The sequence below is a fragment of the Schistocerca gregaria genome, chromosome 4 (assembly GCF_023897955.1).
Source record: "Schistocerca gregaria isolate iqSchGreg1 chromosome 4, iqSchGreg1.2, whole genome shotgun sequence".
Classification (NCBI taxonomy): domain Eukaryota; kingdom Metazoa; phylum Arthropoda; class Insecta; order Orthoptera; family Acrididae; genus Schistocerca; species Schistocerca gregaria.
Window position 1 is genome coordinate 643,404,860 of NC_064923.1, and position 14,755 is coordinate 643,419,614.

The following is a 14,755-nucleotide window of genomic DNA, read 5'->3' on the forward strand; positions in this document are numbered from 1 at the left end:
ACAGTGACAACATTCTGAGCTGAATTGTTGTAGCGAACTGGGCGTCACATATCAGAACATCAAAGGTATTGTGACCAGTGTTCATGATCACAGAAGCTGAATTTATATTTAAATTTTAATTGTTTGTTGTATTTATCAGATTGGTTGCACTAATGCATACATGCAAATACAGGGGAGACTAGAACCACTAGCATAGTATGATATATTTTGTTGCTTGTTTCATTCACACATTTGTACTTAATTTTTGATTTCCATAGGGATAATAATATTTATATATGTTTAGGATAGGAGTCGATGTCACATAAGTTAAATGAGCTTTCCCTGAAATGTCTTTATTGTTTAAAGAGATAAATACGATATTTGTGTGAGTACATCACAGTGTTTGTTGCTGCCTGTGACACTATTCGCTACATGTGTGGAGTAGCAAGCGGGGATATTCAGGCTGTAAATCCTACAAATACTTATGAAAAACTTTAACAACGAATAAACAGCGTGCACGTGCCCTGATGTAATGGTAGCATCTCAGTCGGCGAAAGTTATGACAAACATGACAGTAGGGTTTCACTGCTGAGTGTGCCATTCTGAGTCAGACGACCTTTGCACTTCTGTTAGTAGGTGGCAGGACTTTCATGAGCAATGACAGGCAGATCTCAGAGTCTGAGAAATCCTCAGTGACAATCAGCTAGCTGATATGCACAGGTCATGTGGTGGGTAAAACTGGACTGTCTGAATGAACTGTGGAAGAAAGCTGGTGGGGACGAACTAACTGAGTAAAGAAAATATGAATTAAGGGAAACTCTAAGTAAAAGTTAAACAAAACTAGTGACAGAGAAAAGTCACATGGTTTTAAGGAAAAAAGTTAGACGAGTGCGTGAATAAAGACATGCCTTTGCTTTGAAATTTAGTTTACAAGTTATTAAATATCAAATGTTTTGGATATAAAGTTATTTATAAAAGTTAATAACTCATTAATGCCTCAGGCGATTCAGACGTCAATGGTTAGGGCTCAGTGAATACTATAACTGTTCTAATAATTTTCTGTGATATTTCTTATTCCAAACTATAGTCTGGAATGTATGTTCGTCACATGAATAAATGAATTTACTAGTAAATAAAACCTGAAACAGTGAAGGTAGTGACAGCATTAGCGAAGAGATTAAATTATAGGTGCATGACTGTAAATAGTTTAAATGTTTAATGTTAATATTAGTAATATAACAACCCAAATTAGCATCGATATTAGCATAAAGCTGCTTGTGTGAAAACCGTTAAGCCTACACAAAACCTACGACCAGCATTGAAATGTTGGTGAAATTTTCGTCTAAATTCGTATGTATATATAACGTTAAATTTACAATTCGTATATGTTTTCAGAAGTCGGTTGGGTATGCGTTTCACTCACGTCATACCATGGGTACAAGTAACGGCTGTTGTTTTCGCATGTGATCACTAGGGTTTCGGCATGCAGTTATGGTGGAGTCCGCGTACAGATAAAGACATATGTGCTACTGGAAGTCACCTCGTGTATGTAACTGAAACATTTTCTAAGTCTTCACTCAATGACTTGTAAAAGTTTCACACTAGACGACCTAGCCTACACACCTACGAACTGTTCTGCGGTTAACTTTAACGGTGATCTGCAAATATAAAAATACCGTTACTTCACAATTATAGAACGTAAACATAGAAATCTTCTGAATTACTTTAAATACATATTTTCTAAAGTCATGCAAGTTAGTGATGCTAGTCGATTTACTTAGGTTCTCACACTGACAAATATCATTTTAATAATAAACTGTTGTGAATAGTGCTGCAACAAATTCAGTCCGTGAAAAGTGAGAAGTGAACATTATTTCACCACAAATTCCTGCCTGCACATTTATTAAACTTGTGACTGATTTCATGTGGGTTAATGTGTCAGATGCATTTGTTGGCCGCTGGATAGAGATCTTGCCGAAATTTTACAATCCAACCAAGCAATAGGAGTCCCTATGAACAGTACTTTTCCTTGAATTACACAGTTCTTTTATTGGTGCAGATGCACGCGGGGGGGGGGGGGGGGGCGTCTCACTAGTCGATATCAGGTTGAAAAACAGTGATCAACGTCACTCTGCTGGAGGAATGACTAAGCGTTGTAAGCAAATTGCATTTCAAATACAGCATGGGATGTATATGCCACAGAAGATTTGTTTTTGTAATGGAATGTGTGTTAATGTTGGGATGTGGTACAATATATCAGTAACTCTGCTTAAAAAAAGAGGAGTCTGACATATGTGCTGCAGACTATTTTTGTTCATGTGGACTCCATAACAGACGACATATGTATTACATTAAAGGTGGGGGCACTATTTTTCTATTAGTGTGATACAATACGCATCGAAATTCTGTACTGAGACGAATAGCATCTACATGAACCATTGAATCGAGCAGATATAAGCCACTCCCTACTAATGATTTCCAGTAAAGGTTCATGTGTGACGCTACTGTTGTTCTGCCTTTTCATCAACTGGGAAAGTCCTCTGTCTGCCTACTTTTTTCTGAATTATATACGTTTCAAAGGTGAAGGAGAACAGTGTTAAAAAAACACGACGTATGTGTTATACATAGGTGCTATATTAAAGATGAAGAAACATATTTTTCTCGGTCCAGGATATTCTTCTCCATACTACTCTCAAATACATCCTTGAAGGGCCAACGGTACCGACAGATCTCCGTCTCACCCTCCGCCCACAGGCGTCATAGGATGCGGAAGTGGAGGGGCGTGTAGTCGGCGTCACTTTTCCTAAGCGGAGACGCTACTTCCTAGTTCACTAGCTCCTAAATTCACTTACAAGAGCTGAGTGCACCCGACCTGCCAACAGCGTTGGCAGTCTGAACGGTCACCCATCCAAGAGTTAGTCAGTTACTACAGGTCTTAACTTCAGTGATCTCACGGGAACCAGTATTACCAATGCGGCAAGAGCATTGGCGAGCTTTTTAAACCTATGGAACAATTATATTTAACGATGATTTGCTTTGGTAGAGAGGAAAAGTGCATCGAAATCGATTACACAGGTTCCAACACTATTTATGATTTGGCAGCTAATTTCCTGGGTCAGGTCCTTGTTGAGTTTCAGATTGTACCAACTTCTTAGATATTCTCTGGCTTGAAGGATGGGTCCAAATTACTGTTGGATTCAAAAGGAACTTGGTAGGGCAGGCAATAAGAGCATAGATACTCTTGTACGTTTACACACAAATGAGTGGAAAAATATGGAATAATCGAGAAAAACGTAGAAAAAATCCGGATACCAAAATGGGAATAATAGACATCTGTATTTAGAATTCAAATTTGCGATATAAACAATTGGTGCCTAGGAGAGAAATTGCAGCACACATACACTTAGTAAAAACAAAAAGTATCGCACAAGGGGACTAATCGAAATTTGCAGTAGAAGCTGCAGGTCTTTATATAAGCACTAGTCAGATATAGGAGAGCGACGGCGCCACGTATATTTGCTGAAATAGGGTAATGGAAGTACATTCTAGAGACAACACTGTAACATTGGACAACATATAAGCAATACTGCAACAATAACAGGCATTTCGGGAAAAAAATAGCAGAAAAGTGCTCGAAGCCATTAAAAGTAAAAGAAAATCTGTGGCTATGTTATATGGCACTGTTAAACTATTGATCGAAGGGATCAAGTGGCTGCGTGCAAATAATGAAATACTTTGCTGAGATTTTTTGTGACAAAATGGTTATGATTGGTCACGTACCATCAAACCACAAATTGTGTGTGCAAGAGGAAGGCTACCAGGGAAGTGGATATGTCATTCAGCATCTGTAAGGGCTATTGTCATAGGGCCTGTAGAACTTAAATGTAACTGGTAGATATATAAAATGGATGCCTCTACATATATGATCTTTAATAGTGGAAAGACTAGATGCTGTAGAGACATAGTGTCAAAATGTAACTGCCGTATTGCGCTAAACATGGGACACACTGCATCAGCAACAGCCATATTGAAAGAAAAATTAGCAATGAAGTGGTGGAAATCATTTGCATGGAATAAAAGAAAGCCCTGTCTGTGCTACATAAAGTGTAGCTGGAGAACGTTGTAATGCAAGACTATATTAACCAAATGGGGAACTGTGACTACCTAGTATCAAACATTTGTGAACTGGAAGGGAGCTAATATACAGGAGTAGTAAGATGCTGACCAATATAAAATAATGTACAGATTAAAATTATTCGTTGATTTATCACCAGGTCTATCTTTGAATTACGGAATCAAGTAATACTTGTTCGTCACAAAGGACAAGTTTTAAAAACATAGCACTAGGTCCTGAGAAACACTGAAGGTTTATCAAAATTTTTCTCAGATCTGCAACTAGCTAATATATAGATCTGTAAAGCATGCAGAATAAAGGGTAGACTGTCACATCATTAAATACAAAAACATACAGGTAAAAGAATTACAAAACAAAAAATTAAGAATTTACATACAAAATTGAAAAACAAACTAGAGTGATTGTTTCACATGAATTTATGCAACCATGAAAAGTAGAACACTTGAAGTAACATACCCATCTGTAAAGTAGACCACTGCATTGACTAATATCAATCACACAGATGAGAAAATTAGTATCAAAAAATCTTTGGTCTTTACATACACAGCTGTCAGACAACCAAAGGGATTACGATTTCATTAATATGCAAAATTATAAAACACAAAAATTTTAAATAACCAACTGTAGCGGCACCACCGTTTAGGGTAGGGAAAGTTAGTTTTGTGCTATATTCGCAGCAGGAGTTACAGCCAGGTGCGAGTTACGCATACCAGCAGTTGTGAAGGAAAATAGAGGCCACAGAGGCATAAAACTACCGGAGAGGGCGCACACAGCAGTTTCCATGGCGCAAGTCACAGTCAGGAGAGGGCCACTGGCCAACCTAAGTGTTATGCATAAATGACGTGAAGTGGAGCACTTGGCAAAACAAAAGCGCACAGCCGAGTATAAATAAGTGCCTTTTTCTAATGAGATTCATAGAAGTGTGGCAGCTCTACTGGATGGTGGATCGTATCACACCACTGGGCTACACGCAGCAACAGATGGGGCGCCAGTGTCCCAGTCCACAACGGGATATTGGTTCGACCCTCTGAGGCTGACGCGGGGTCTGCAGCCAGCCAGTGGCAGGCCACTCTACAGTTCACTACCGCAGGCAGTCGTCTGAGCTCCCAACACACTCCGGAGATTTCCCAAGGCGAGGGCCGCAGATTCGGATGCTGGATAGTGGGCACCTGTTTGTCGCCACAATTGCAGCCATGCCGGCGAGGAAAAGGGTGCAGCTGGCCGGCCATGGCTCACACCGAGCAGTGCTGAGTCGGCTGCTGGCGCAGTCACCCTGACATCGTCGGGACTCAGCGGGTTGGCCAAAGCCAGCACTACACAGTGTTGTGTGGCACAGGTTGCTGGGGAGCTTCCTCAGCATTGCGGGGCCCAGTGACGCAGACTGAGGTGAACGGAGCACTGTAGTGGAAGGAAATAAATCATTTGGAAAGTTCTAGCCGAGTTTTAATATGGCACCTCCTGGCACTCACCCACTACATTTGGTGTCTTCCAGCTACATTTGGTCATCTTGATACATTCCGTGGCAGAAGCCGCCACCACACAACAAACATAAATCATACAGATGAAAAACTTCCTATAAAAACAATTTTAAATTGCACGTACATGGCTGTGAAGGATCCAAAGGCAATTGGTACTTTACTAGTATGTGTAATCATAGAAAACAGAAAATTTATAATAATTGTCACGTTTCGTCTGTAAATCAGACTTTAGTGTCAGCAAATATCAGTCCCCCAGGTAAGAGTATTTATATTAATTTTTTTAGCTCTACATACATAGTTTTGAAGCTGCCAAGTCACTAATATGTGTAAACATTCTAAACATAAGAGTTAAAATATTGTACTGGGCTGTGAAGCAGATTCAGAATCTTTATGAACAACAAAATTTCGAGTTACTGAAGGACCTAGAGAACATAAATTAGGTAATCACAATAACTGCTCAGTTTCGGCGACCTCTCAGATAGGCGCTTGACAAATTCTAAAACTTATGCACGAACTAAATGAACATAGCAAGTGGATAGCAGGTAGTATGGAGACCCCCAACAACAAAAGACACATGAGGGCATACAACTGGGCCAATTTGATCTGTTAGTACAAAAAAATAAGAAAAACATTATGTAATGTACGAGTGTAGCGTTGAATGACAATTTGGCCAAGGCCGCGATTCGAACGTGGGTCTCCTAATCACTAGACAGATGCTCTAAACAATACGCCACAACAGCACAGACTACTCTAGCAGCTCCCCTCCTCAGTCCAAACTCCCATTCACGTCTCATCCCACTTGACATTCCCCCTAAACACGAACAGCACTGCAGAGTCTCTCCAACTGTGTTGGAATAGCACCACAGCACTGAATGATATGCAGGACTCGGCCTGAACCCCAGGCATAGGTGCTTTTAATACCATTCGAGTTTAGGGGAATAGCAGGTGGGCAGAAGCGTCAGTGATACTATGCGTTGAGGAGGGAGGCATGTTAGGATAGTATGTTCAGCAATGCAAATCCTCTGTGCCAAGGTGGTACGGTGGTCAGCGCATCTGCCTAGTGAACAGGAGACCGGAGTTCGAATCCAGACTTCAAATTTTCATTTGTCGCTTCAGTATGCATACACACATTATAGATGTTTGGAAATTGAAAATATCTCTGGAACCATATAGTTTCATTTGGTTAAAATACACTGCTGGAAACGGAAAAAAGAACACATTGACACCGGTGTGTCAGACCCACCATACTTGCTCCGGACACTGCGAGAGGGCTGTACAAGCAATGATCACACGCACGGCACAGCGGACATACCAGGAACCGCGGTGTTGGCCGTCGAATGGCGCTAGCTGCGCAGCATTTGTGCACCGCCGGCGTCAGTGTCAGCCAATCTGCCGTGGCATACGGAGCTCCATCGCAGTCTTCAACACTGGTAGCATGCCGCGACAGCGTGGACGTGAACCGTATGTGCAGTTGGCGGACTTTGAGCGAGGGCGTATAGTGGGCATGCGGGAGGCCGGGTGGACGTACCGCCGAATTGCTCGACACGTGGGGCGTGAGGTCTCCACAGTACATCGATGTTGTCGCCAGTGGTCGGCGGAAGGTGCACGTGCCCGTCGACCTGGGACCGGACCGCAGCGACGCACGGATGCACGCCAAGACCGTAGGATCCTACGCAGTGCCGTAGGGGACCGCACCGCCACTTAACCAGCAAATTAGAGACACTGTTGCTCCTGGGGTATCGGCGAGGACCATTCGCAACTGTCTCCATGAAGCTGGGCTACGGTCCCGCACACCGTTAGGCCGTCTTCCGCTCACGCCCCAACATCGTGCAGCCCGCCTCCAGTGGTGTCGCGACAGGCGTGAATGGAGGGACGAATGGAGACGTGTCGTCTTCAGCGATGAGAGTCGCTTCTGCCTTGGTGCCAATGATGGTCGTATGCGTGTTTGGCGCCGTGCAGGTGAGCGCCACAATCAGGACTGCATACGACCGAGGCACACAGGGCCAACACCCGGCATCATGGTGTGGGGAGCGATCTCCTACAATGGCCGTACACCTCTGGTGATCGTCGAGGGGACACTGAATAGTGCACGGTACATCCAAACCGTCATCGAAGCCATCTTTCTACCATTCCTAGAACGGCAAGGAAACTTGCTGTTCCGACAGGACAATGCACATCCGCATGTATCCCGTGCCACCCAACGTACTCTAGAAGGTGTAAGTCAACTACCCTGGCCAGCAAGATCTCCGGATCTGTCCCCTATTGAGCATGTTTGGGACTGGATGAAGCGTCGTCTCACGCGGTCTGCACGTCCAGCACGAACGCTGGTCCAACTGAGGCGCCAGGTGGAAATGGCATGGCAAGCCGTTCCACAGGACTACATCCAGCATCTCTACGATCGTCTCCATGGGAGAATAGCAGCCTGCATTGATGCGAAATGTGGATATACACTGTACTAGGGCCGACATTGTGCATGCTCTGTTGCCTGTGTCTATGTGCCTGTGGTTCTGTCAGTGTGATCATGTGATGTATCTGACCCCAGGAATGTGTCAATAAAGTTTCCCCTTCCTGGGACAATGAATTCACGGTATTCTTATTTCAATTTCCAGGAGTGTATGTATAAATCAATTAATTACAGGAAACATAAAATCTTCAATTTAGAAAACACTTACGTCTACTGAAACTCATGCCCTCCAACAATTAAATTATTTGACTCATACAGATTATTATCGCCAGGCTGCTGATCCACATAAAGGCAGAGGCCAGACAAATCCAGTAGAACGATCTGTGTTCACTATGAAACTAACAAACAACACTCAGAAGTGACTGCGGCGCAAGGAGAGTTTTCTCGCAACTGTGACCAACACTTAAGGCCCACAAGAAACGGTGCTCGCCGTCATTCCTGTATCAGGTCAAAGTGATTCATGAACGGTGTATGTGGCCACGTCCACCCGTAATGGCAGTAGAACACGACCAAATTCAATCTCCAGAATAAGACTCGCCACCGCACAGGCAGCATAAAGTAGCATCTCTCCAGTAGGGGTAGGCTGGGTCTGCGAGGTAAACATCAATCTCGAAGACATGATGAGCAACCACCACGGCGCCCAGGTAAAAGCCACGATACTGCGCGGAGTTCCATGGAAGTGGCAAACCCCAGCACATCACGCGTGATGCTGCACACGTGCTTAAATCTCTCTCCGAGCCACCAAAGCAATACCATTGGAGACGCAAAGGAAACGGTAGATAAGCGACGCTAGGCTAGGGGCATACCTGAAGATATTCTTCGAAAAGACCGAGAAATACAGGAATATTTCAGTTAGGTTACATCTAGTCAGGGAGTGATTCCCAAATGAGTTATCGGGTTCTAAGGCGTACGTGGGGGATGATACGGACTTGGATCACAATTTGGTAATGAAGAGTAGATTGAAGTTTAGGAGACGAGTCAGGAAGAATCAGAGCACAAAGACGGAAATACTAAGGAATGAAGAGATCCGCTTGAAGTTCTCTGAGGTTATAGATACTTTGGAAATGAATAACTCAGTAGGCAGTTCAGTTAAATTGGAATGGACACCTCCGAAAAGGGCAGTCACTGAAGTTGGAGAGATAAACTTAGGTACAAGGAAGCTAACTGCGAAGAAACCGTGGCTAACAGAAGAAATACTTCAGCTGATCGATGAAAGAAGGAAATACAAAAGTGCTCAAGGAAATTTAGGAATGCAGAAATACGAGTCAATCAGGAATGAAACAAGCAGGAAGTGCTGGAAAGGTAAGGTGAAATGGCTACATGAAAAATTTGAAGAAATCCAGAAAGAAATGATTATCGGAATAACTGAAACAGCTTACAGAAAATTCACACCAAGTGTTGGTGAAATTAAAAGCAAGGGCGGTAACATTAAAAGTGCAATGGTAATTCCACTGTTAAAAGCAGGGGAGAGAACCGATAGGTGGGTAGAGTACACTTAAGGCCCCTATGAGGCGCAGGACTTCTTGCGCGACAGGAGGAGGGGGAGGAGGAGATTAGTGCTTAACGTCCCGTCGACAACGGAGTCATTAGAGACGGAGTACAAGCTATGATTAGGGAAGGATTGGGAAGGAAGTCGGCCGTGCACTTTCAAAGGAACCATCGAGACATTTGCCTGAAACGATTTAGGGAAATCACGGAAAAACCTAAATCAGGATGGCCGGAGACGGGTTGGCGCGACAGAAGAAGAGACAGGAGTCTATAGGGAAGAGATATGGGATCCAGTGTTAGAACAAGAATTTAGCTGTGGAAGACACGAAATCAAATAACGAGAAATTATAGGTAATATTGCATCGGAATTTCTAAAATCATTGGCGGAAGTGGCAACGTATAAGATTGGCGATGTACAATCAGACTTTCGCAAACGCATTATCCACACAATTCCCAAGACTGAAAGAGCCGACAAGTGCGAGAATTACTGCACAATCAGCTTAACGGTTGATGCATCCATATCCCTGATAACAATAATACACGTAAGATTGGGAAGAAAAATGAGGACCTATTTGATGATTATCAGTTTGGTTTTAGTACAGATGAAGATACCAGAGAGACAGTTTTGACGTTGCTGTTGATAATGGAAGAAAGACTGAAGAAATACAGAACATGTGCAAGAACGAAGTTGGAACTATAAGAGAGGAGGACCAAGAACGAGATTCTCAGGTTAAAAATGATGTAAAGTAGGGGTGTAATCTAACGTTCTTACTGTTCAACGTATACATAGAAGAAGCAATGACGGAAATAAAAGGATGGTTCAAGAGTGGAATTAAGATTCAAGGTGAAAGGATATCAATAGGATTCACTGATAACATTGCTATCCTCAACGAAGCTGTAGAAGGATTACAGGATCTGCTGAATGGGATGAACAGTCTAATGAGTAAAGAACATGGACTGCGAGTAAATCGAAGAAAGAAGAAAGTAATGGGAAGTAGCAGAAATGAGGAAAGTGAGAAACTTAGCATTAAAATGGATGATCAAGGAGTAGACGAAGTTCTGCTACCTAGGCAGCAAAATAACCCGTGACGGATGGAGCAAGAAAGACATAAAAAGCAGACTAACAGTCTCAAAAAGGGAAGTTCTGATCAATATAAGTCTACTAGTATCAAACATAGGTCTTAATTTGTGGAAGAAATTTCTAAAGATGCACGTTTGGAGCAGAATTGTACGGTAATGAAAGGTGGATTTCGGGAAAACCGGAAAAGAAAAAAATCTAAGCATTTGAGATGTGGTGCTACATAAGAATGCTGAACATTAGATGCACTGATGAGGTAAGGAATGAGGAGGTTTGCCACAGAACCGGCGAGGAAAGGAATATATGAAAATCTGGAAAACAGTGACAAGAAGAAGCGGCGGGATGATAGCGCCTCTGTTAAGATATCAGGGAATAACTTCCATGATACTAGAGGACAGAGCTTGGAATACATTCAACACATAATTGGGAACGTAGGTTGCAAGTGCTACTCTGAGATGAAAAGGGTTGGCACAGGAGAGAAATTCATGGCGGGCCGCATCACACCAGTCAGAAGACTGCGCACAGTTCAGTGTGGTTCGGTTTTCTGTCTGCATTTTAATTTCCAAGGTGCTTCGGGTATGTGTGTCACAGAAATAAAGTTGATGTTTCGGGTATTCTGCATAGTGCACATTGCGTTAGGGATACACATTCGCTGTTCATTGGAGACTGCTGCAGCGCATCATCGCTCATTGCTGCCCCTACCAAAACATGGCACTCTGAGGACGTCAATGATGCTCTCTTGGCAATCATGCGCCTACAGATCTCACCAGAGCAGCAAAGATATCTCATTGCATATTTTGAATTATATGATGGAACAAATTTTTATATAATTTACTTTTTGCAATTTTTGTATAAGACCGCTCTTGCTAAACGCTTCACCCCTCCCTCCCTATCTTCTTTTCTTGCCCTCAGTACTTCTCTCTCCATTTTGTAATTTTCCTGTTTTATACCGTTTACAATTTACACAACCACCGTTCTACAATAATAATATTTGAACGTTCATTATTACAAAATTATACTTTTTCAAGTTTTAGCGTTAGACCGTCTCTTGGTGAATCAATGAAATTCTTACCACTGGCCCTCCCTGCTTCCTTTCCCCTTTCCCAATCACAATCGCTACGTTTTTCCTCTCCCTCCCTTTCCCCTCCATTTTCCCCTATCCCCACCAGATGCCAGTTAGAAATATTGACCGAAGTTGCAAAACACAGTATTCTATGATGTTCTGAGAAAAAATCGAATTGCTGACGAAACTTCTTAGGTAAATTCTGCATTTACTCACAGTATTTATTTAGTATTATTTCGTTTTAAAACTAAAGATCATTCAGAGAGATCGAAACATGTCATGTAATTAGAACTGTGCAACTGAGACTGAAGAATGAATGAGAATTGTTTTATTGTGCTGTAATGTCCTAAAACCCGGCCACAAATTGTTGCAGGATCTGATCCTACGCCCTTTAAACACGATTTGCTATGATATTACAGCTCAAACAAGTAAATAAACTAATGTTCTGAAACAGTATTCTGTTTCTAGTTAAGGTACGTCACAGATGAAATTAGGTCCCCATTAAATGGAGACTTAATCGAAAAGTTTACATTTCAGATGAATTTCTACCAACTAGAAGAGACTATGGCGCTCAAAAGCACACATTCGCAGCTATTACGCGAGCGTCTCTGTGACGTACCCAAGTTTATTGGAACGTTTCTCCTTATAGTATCGCACTGCCCTATGTCACTTCCCAAAATCAGTTAAGATGCACCCTGTACCAGACAGATTAAACTAAGCACAGCGTCATGTAGTTATTTTTTCTCCACTTTGACTAGAATATGTTTGGGTGTGGTTGATATTGCTACTGCGTACCTCCAGCACACACTGCACACTGGTGTTGAAACAAATATGAATGATAATTGCTTTTAGGAAAGGATTTCGTAGCAAGAGCCGTTGCGATTGTAAGTGACGGACCATTTGTTCAGACTGCATAAGCTTTGCAAAATGGAACAATTTTGTCCTTGAACGAATAATACTAGCATCTGAGACAACCTAACTCTATGCTGCTGAACGGGGAACTGAGCCTCACTTCTGGAAACACGACCCTAGCGAGTTTGCGGCTGCGCCGATTCACTCGCTGTCTCGAGATACGTAGGATCTGAGTTTCTACGAGGAATTTCATGGATATGGTTGAAGGAAAACACAGTGTGTGAATGAGGACTGCCGAAGAGACACTTTAACGCTAATACTCCTCACCCGTCAGTAGTTTTATCAGTGAACATCAACGACTAATGTTTGTGTGTGTGTGTGTGTGTGTGTGTGTGTGTGTGTGTGTGTGTGTGCGTGTGTGAATCATTATACACACGATAACTGCCTTTTCGTCATCTCGTATCTGCAAAACCTTTGTTCCTCTGTCCTAAATTTCTCTATTGAGATTGATAAAAAAAATAGTCATACAATCAAATTTGTTCTGCCAGTGAGTAAAACTCCTCGATAACATCAACCAGGGAACACGAGAAATACTGCTCAGTAGCCCACTGAAAGAAGTAGAAGTAACAACTACCAATTGCTTGCAAAGACTGAGGCAAGTTATGTACTTTCAGAAAAGACTTCCAAACACTTAAATCTACGTAACATCTTAAGGTACAGTTCTCTTTCTCAGGAAAGTTTCTCTTGCAGTTTGGATCTCACAACCTCTTAAGTATTACTGCTGTCAGCTATTTAGCTGCCCAAATAACAAAACTCATCTACTGTTTTCAACGTCTCACTCCTAACTCCCTCAGACACTTCAGACATAATGCCATTATACTGCACAAAGCTTATCTTACATTCATGTACGGTTATCACAAACCTCTTTGCAAGACAGTACACGCTCCATCCAACTGATTTTCCAAGTCCCGTATCTGGCAGAATTATGATGTCCTTGGCAAATGTTAATTTAGTTTCCTAACGTTTGATTTCAATCAAAATTTCTCTTCAGTTTCACATACTGAGACCTTCTCACTCTCTTCTCCATTACTGCCTCTCTTTCACGTCCCTCGACTATTATAATTGTAGTCTGGTTTCTGTACAAACTGCAGAAAACCCTTCACTTCCTGAACTTTCGCCTTTCCATTTTAGAATTAATAGTGTATTCCAGTTAACATTGTCAATAATTTTTTTTCTAGATCTAACTGTTATAAATGTGGGTTTTCTTTTCCTTGACCTGTTTGTAAGCTGTGTCGTATGTCAACATTACTTCGCGTGTTCTTATATTTCTCCAAAATACAAACTAATCCCCTTGCACGTACGTCTCTACTTGCTCCATCCTTATCCTTCTACAGGTGATTTGTGTTACCAGTATGAAACAGTGCTTTACGCTGATTGCTTTGCTCAATATTGTGACTCGTGTCGGTTTACCATATGCGAATAACATTGCCTCTGGAACGTATAGAAGCAGCTCATAAGAAATTGAGCACGACGGAGGTAACGCGATATTGTATGCTCCAGCTTGCCAAACTATGTCATTCCTTATCTGTACTGACTAAGATGGTTAGTTATTGAACAACCGGGAGTTGTTTGCGAGGAGATCATCCTAAACAGTGCAGTCATAGTCATTAAGGTTTTCTTTTTAATGCGACAACAATGGCATAAGATATAGATGATGATGATGAAGGCCCATACTTCTTGATAGAGCTAGGGGTCGATGCGGCAGACCGCACCGTTGTACTAGGGAAGGTCATAGCGGAGATGGTTTGACATTGCCTTCCTCCGACCGTAATGGGGATGAATGACGATGATGAAAACGGCACAACAACCACTAGTCATCTCGAGGCAGGTGAAAATCCCTGAATCCGCCGGGAATCGAACCCGGGACCCCGAGATAGTGAGGCGAGAACGATACCGCGAGACCACGACCTGCGGGCAAAAAATACAGAATAACTGCTTATTCGGTAGGAAAGCACTATGGTATTCATGGACGGGATTTAAAGCAACAGTGGAGAGTTTTAATCAGGGTGAATGCACAGACATCCGAACCAGCTAATTTCAGTTGCTTTGTGTCGATATATAGTAATTATAATTATACTGATAATAGTGTCAGTATATTGATATTTGAAATGAAGGGTTCGTGTCCAAAGCGAGAAATTACCTTCCCATTAGGTAATAA

At 42.3% G+C, this 14,755-nt stretch overlaps 1 protein-coding gene across 1 annotated transcript in view; it reads right to left on the bottom strand.

The window, feature by feature from the left end:
* LOC126267066 (synaptic vesicle membrane protein VAT-1 homolog) overlaps nucleotides 1-14,755 on the bottom strand; it is a 266,094-nt gene that overhangs the window by 208,393 nt on the left and 42,946 nt on the right. The gene's annotated exons all lie outside the window — the stretch shown is intronic.